Below are 6,296 nucleotides of genomic sequence, written 5' to 3' on the forward strand. Positions count from 1 at the left end.
CAAATTACACTGAGGGAGTTAATTTTTAACAGATAAAAAATATTTAACACCGATTAGTGTACATTTATAGTTAGATTTTTAACTCTGTATAGAGTCAATGCTAACACTTTTAAAGAGTAAATGTGCTAACACTTTCAAAAGTGTTGAAATAACTCTTTAGGCAGTGGACCCCATGAGACACTTTTAAAGTGTTGAAATTAACTCTTATAGAGTTATTCTGAGGTTCCAGATTTTGCTGTGTAGGAGGAGCGAGTTAGCCTAGAAATCTAGACGCACCCTAGCGGCCGCAAAATATATTTGCTGCAAGGGTTTAGTCTATGCACTCACAATACACTTAAAAGCTCCAAAAACCAAAATTTGGTCAGGCCAATCACATCGTGTGTAGCGTCTGTGGGGCGGGCTTAACATGATGACGGAACATGCAACGGTTCCTACTTGAAAATAAAGAATGGCTGCTGCTGCTGGCGAACAGCTTTCTTTTGAAGCGGCTTTGGCCGCGACTCTGGAGGACTTAGACTTATGTTTTTCTTTGAGAGAAGAGCAAATAACCCTACTGAAGTCCTTTTTAAGCAAGAAAGATGTGTTTGGAGTTTTGCTGACTGGTTACGGTAACTACGTCACCTTCTTTGTTGCTCTGATTGGTCATAGCGCTATCCTATTGCGTGCAGAGGCATTTTGAGGGACAACCTTATATCCCGCCCCTTGCATTGAGCCGTTTGTGTGAAGAGTTGCCAGACCTTACATCTTGATGTAGGTCTGGCTAACCAGGCTAGGAGCTAGTGAGACCAGTGCGTGATTTGAGAATGAGCATCACCTGCGGGCCCTCTCATGAGGTAGTTTGGAGGCATATAAGGACGAGCAACATCACTCAAGGACGAGAGAGGACCAGGCCTGGATTTTACGTTGTGTTTTGTTTATCTTTTATTATGTGTGCGTGGCAGTCGTCCGTCAGGGGCTTACCACATTATTTTCAGTTTGTTTATTTATTTGGATTAAAGTCTTTAAATGTAGCTGAGATCTCTAATGAAGCTTTAGAGGAGATAAATGTGAGAATGTGAGTGTCTCTGGTTAAGGAAAATAATCTGAGCACAGGGAGTGATGTTACTGATATCTCTTATGAAGCTTTAGGCTATTAGTCCAGGCAAAATAGCGTTTTACGACAGACTAATTGTAAAATAATTTTTTTCACCATAGATCATTTCTATGAGGTGTCCAGAACAACATACTAAAAGTCCTAAGAAATCCTAGTTGAGGAAATATGTTAATTTCTCATCAATCCGAAATGTGTGTCAATAAGGCCATACTACAGTACAACCCAATGGGGCTATTTTTTTCCTTTACTCCTATCAAAATGAAACTTTACACAATGAAAGTACCCATGAAAAGTAAATTTTTTTGTATTACAAGTTGCTTTGAAAATTAAATTTAATATGCAAATGAGCTATACACTAATCGAATATGCCCAAAATACACCCAAAAGTAACTTTTTGGTATTACAAGTTTCTTTTGAAATGAATTTGAATATCCACATGAGCTTTACACTTATTTAATATGTCCTAATTTGCATAGGCAGAAACATCATTCATATGATAAATATATCGGCCCAATGTTCATCCAATCATCCTGCTGCTTTTAGACTGGCCTCTAACCTGAAAACTGCCTGGCTTGGTAGTTCCTGCCAGCTGTATAACCCCCACCGGTATAATCTTCAGGGTCACGGAGGAACACAAGCCTCCCCACCACAACAAGGTAGCAACAGAAGGGGAGGCCTTTTTCGTGTTTTTGTTTTTTGGTGATTTTGTTTTTACATCTTTTTTTAAATCCAGCCTGGATCCTCGACCCCTTCTCTGTGGCTCATGGTTCTGGCACCTCCTATATCAGTTCCTGGTTTGTTCTTTGCTTAGTTCTTCCCCTCTGGGTCATATTCATCTGATAAATCAGGCAACTGTGAGTTTGTACAGCTATTACCACAACATTTTCCACAAATGTTAGTGCAAGGGGGTCCATGTTTTTTGCATGTGCATCTCTTTGTGCTGCAGTCTTTCTTGCAACTACAGTGGACGTAACTATCAACTCCAAAAGTGCAGCAGTAAGTAAACATGATTTTAAATGGTATGGATCAATCTTTCTGCAAATGTAATGATTGAGCTGAAGTTTAGAGCTGCTGTGTGCATCATGCCATCCAGATCTGAAGCCCGGAAAATGCCGCTATAAAGTATAATGTGGTTATAATGTAACGCTATAGCCTAAAATGTAAGTGAGCATCTTATTTATGTATTTAATTTTTTTCGATTCAATTTTATTTATATAGCGCTTTTCACAATTTGGTACCTTTTAGACCTATGCGTATTGGTTTAGTCACAGCAGTGATTAACAAAAATTCGGCTAAGACCAGCATAAGCTGGTAACTGGTTTTTGCTGATTTAAGGTGGCAGTAGCTGGTTTAAGCTGGTCCTCCCAGCCTGGGAAAAAATTGACATGGTGTTGGCTCGTTACGCTGCTTGGCTGATCAGTCATTATTGGCATTAATCTCCCATCCAAAACATGGCACCCCCAAGGTTTTGGGTCCATAGGTTCACTTTCCCCTTTCCACTTCATCATTTGGTAAAAGACCCAACGACTATGGAACTTTGCAGCTGCTGACGTTGGAGGAAGAGATTGAGCTTCCACTGGAGATGAGTTCTGAGTTACTTTAATAAAGAATTGCCTGTTATCTCAGCATGTCCAGTGATTCATCCTTTTGCCCCCATACAGTGATACTAGAGCTTTTTCACCTGCAATGATGATGCCTTTTCCCACATTTTCCTGTGACTGGCTAAACACCTTAGCTTGTTTGAGAAAGCTCGTGTCATTCTTTACTTTTTTCAGTGCCATCCCTTTCCTATGCCAAATAGACGAGATGTAGAATTACAGCCTCAAAATGATTGTGGTTGGATTGTTTGAAGAGCTCGATGTGTCATCTTGAATGGAAAAAGTCTGAAATCATTTAGTTGCTTTTAAATAAAAATCTATAATATGGTATAGGTTTTCGTTCCCTAATTAAAATGTAAGTATGGAAAACAATCAATTACACATTCTTAATAAAAATGTCATTTAAATTCTGAAACATAAGAGGATTTTATATAAATTGTTTCAGCACTGACTCATAATAGTGCCCCAACAAAATAAATGGCCAATTGCACTGCATTGTAATGAATGTATTTTGTAATGCAATTTTTTTTACCCATATCAATGCTGCAAGGAAACCTCAGGTACATTTATGCTGTTATACTAGTGACCTTAAGAAAAAAGGAATCAGTCTTTCTTGTGTTTTGTTAATAAATTTACTGTATTGATCTATTTTTTAGCTTAACATGCATTTAAATTGTACAGATTTTGCTAGTGCTGCAATTCAGATTGCTTTAGTGAGGCAATTTTATCAGATGAATATAACCCAGAGTGGAAGAACCAAGTAAAGAACAAACCAGGAAATGATATGGGGGTGCCCGAACCAAAAGCCACAGAGAAGGGGTTGAGGATCCAGGCTGGATAAAAAACATAAAAAAATGTAATAACAAAAACACACACAAAAAACACAACTCTCCCCTTCTGTTCAGGCTTGTGTTACTCCGTGACCCTGAAGATTATACCGGTGGGGGTTATACAGCTGGCAGGACTTACCAAGCCAGGCAGTTTTCAGGTTAGAGGCCAGTCTAAAAGCAGCAGGATGATTGGATGAACATTGGGCTGATATATTTATCAAACATATGAATGATGTTTCTGCCTATGCAAATTAGGACATATTAAATAAGTGTAAAGCTCATGTGGATATTCAAATTCATTTCAAAAGAAACTTGTAATACCAAAAAGTTACTTTTGGGTGTATTTTGGGCATATTCGATTAGTGTATAGCTCATATGCATATTAAATTTAATTTTCAAAGCAACTTGTAATACAAAAAAATTTACTTTTCATGGGTACTTTCATTGTGTAAAGTTTCATTTTGATAGGAGTAAAGGAAAAAAATAGCCCCATTGGGGTGTATTGTAGTCTGGCCTTATTGGCACACATTTCGGATTGATGAGAAATTAACATATTTCCTCAACTAGGATTTCTTAGGACTTTTAGTATGTTGTTCTGGACACCTCATAGAAATGATCTATGCTGAAAAAAATTATTTTACAATTACTTCTATTTTTTGCTCCAAAATGAGTTAGTTTGCCTGGACTATATGTTTACATTGAGTTTATCCTTTAAAACGCGTTACTTTTGCTACGTTTACGCCTTTCATCTACACTACATTACAGTTTTCGACCCTTATAAACGGATTATTTCCAAACGCTGAAGACCCTGTTTTAGTTTGAGAACTCAGACGTTGCTCTGAGTGTAAATGAACGTAGACGGAGTCTTATGTAAACGAACAGCTGATGTTAACGTGACAGCACATCATTTTAAAAGTAAAAATTATTTTATTCATGTAAATTTTGGTTTGCAACGGAGGTTTTGCCAAAAATAGTAAACATCTACCAACCAGCTATTATAAACGCTATATCAGATTGTTTTAACATGTATCCTTATAGATAATGTCTGTTTTATATTAATGTTTGAGTATTGTTGGGTTTGAGTATTGTTGTAATGTGTTTATGTTTTGTTTAAATTTAGTTAGCTTACGAATATAGACTGTAATTTTAAACGCCAATTAGGGCGTTGTAAAGGCCAATTTGAAGGGAGAATTGTAATGGGTCAGACATTATTTTCCAGTTTAATGTAAGTTTTGTTTGCTACTTTAAAATTAATTTCGTTTCAGATAATTTGTCTCTTAATTTTAATCGATGTTTTGTTGATATGTTTTGTGAATATAAATTAATAAAAACAATAAACTCATCGTCATTAATATATAATGCTCGTTTAGGCGTTGCGCTTTTAACTATTTCTGTTTTGCTAGCGGAGGACGTGCACGGACCTCGCACACTTTTAAAAATTAATGCAATAAGCATTTCTGGTAGACTAAAGCAATACTTCACCTCTTACTATGTTTGATTGAAGTTTGCATTTGATGAAATTTATTTTTGCTTCAAGTTCGCTACTGTTTAGTACTGTTCACTTGAATGCTTTCTTTTTAAATCATAAAGACCTCTGTTTAGTTATAAAATCAAAATTAACCTATTAATCATATTAATGTGTTGTAGGGGGGAGCTAGAAAAGTATAAGACTTTCCAAAACACATTTTTATAGGTTCAAAAATAGTGTCTGTTACAGTTGCCAGCAAAGGACCCAGGTATGACTTTTTGTCAATATCGCACACCCCTAGGCTGCATAAACGCGCAAAGGTAAGCTATTATTAGAGTAATAAGTTATTTTACACTTTTATGCGCATGCCCAGTTACATGATTGGGCATGTTTCATGCATTTATGGTGGCGTACAGTGTGGATGAAGATTCTTTTTAAAATGCCAGTATACATGAGGATCGTTTTCATTTTAAAATGCCGTTTTAAAACGCAAATGCTCTAATATAAACAGGGCCTTAGAAGAGATAAATGTGAGTGTCTCTGGTTAAGGAGAATAATCTGAGCACAATGAGTGATGTAGCTGAGATCTCTTATGAAGCTTTAGAAGAGATACATGTGAGTCTGTCTGTCTAAGGAGAATAATCTGAGCACAGTGAGTGATGTACACTGTAAAAAGGTTGCTGTAAATTTTACAGTAACTTACTGGCAGCTGTGCGCCAGTAAGTTACTGTAGAGTCTTGTACAGCAATTTTACTGTATTTGGAACTTACAGCATACTTACTGTATTTCCATTTACAGCACAAATTGAACTACTGTTATTTTAATAACAGTACATCATAGCTACTGTAACTACATTTACAGCACATCACGGCTCCTGTATTTTCATTTACAGCACCTTTCAGCTACTGTACATCCATTTACAGCACAGAAATAGCTACTGTATCTTATTTTACAGCAAATCAAAGCTACTGTAATTCCACTTACAGCACAGCATGGCTACTGTATTTTCATTTACAGCACTTTCCAGTTGCTGTATCTCCATTTACAGGACATAAATAGCTACCATAATGTAATTTACAGCAAGTCATAAGTACATTTTACAGTACATCGTGGCTACTAGGGCTGTCAAAATGGCTGAACAAGTACATTCGAAATTCGTCCTTGAAAAATAATAAAATTCGAATTATATTCGAATTATAAAGACCTACTTTATCTTGGAGAAAATACTCCTAAAAGCCCACAAGAGGGCGCAGCACAAAGCCCCAATAATATAAACAAATCATGCGCAGCATATTTTTTGTTAAAAC

This window comes from Paramisgurnus dabryanus, chromosome 16 (genome assembly GCF_030506205.2).
Source record: "Paramisgurnus dabryanus chromosome 16, PD_genome_1.1, whole genome shotgun sequence".
Classification (NCBI taxonomy): domain Eukaryota; kingdom Metazoa; phylum Chordata; class Actinopteri; order Cypriniformes; family Cobitidae; genus Paramisgurnus; species Paramisgurnus dabryanus.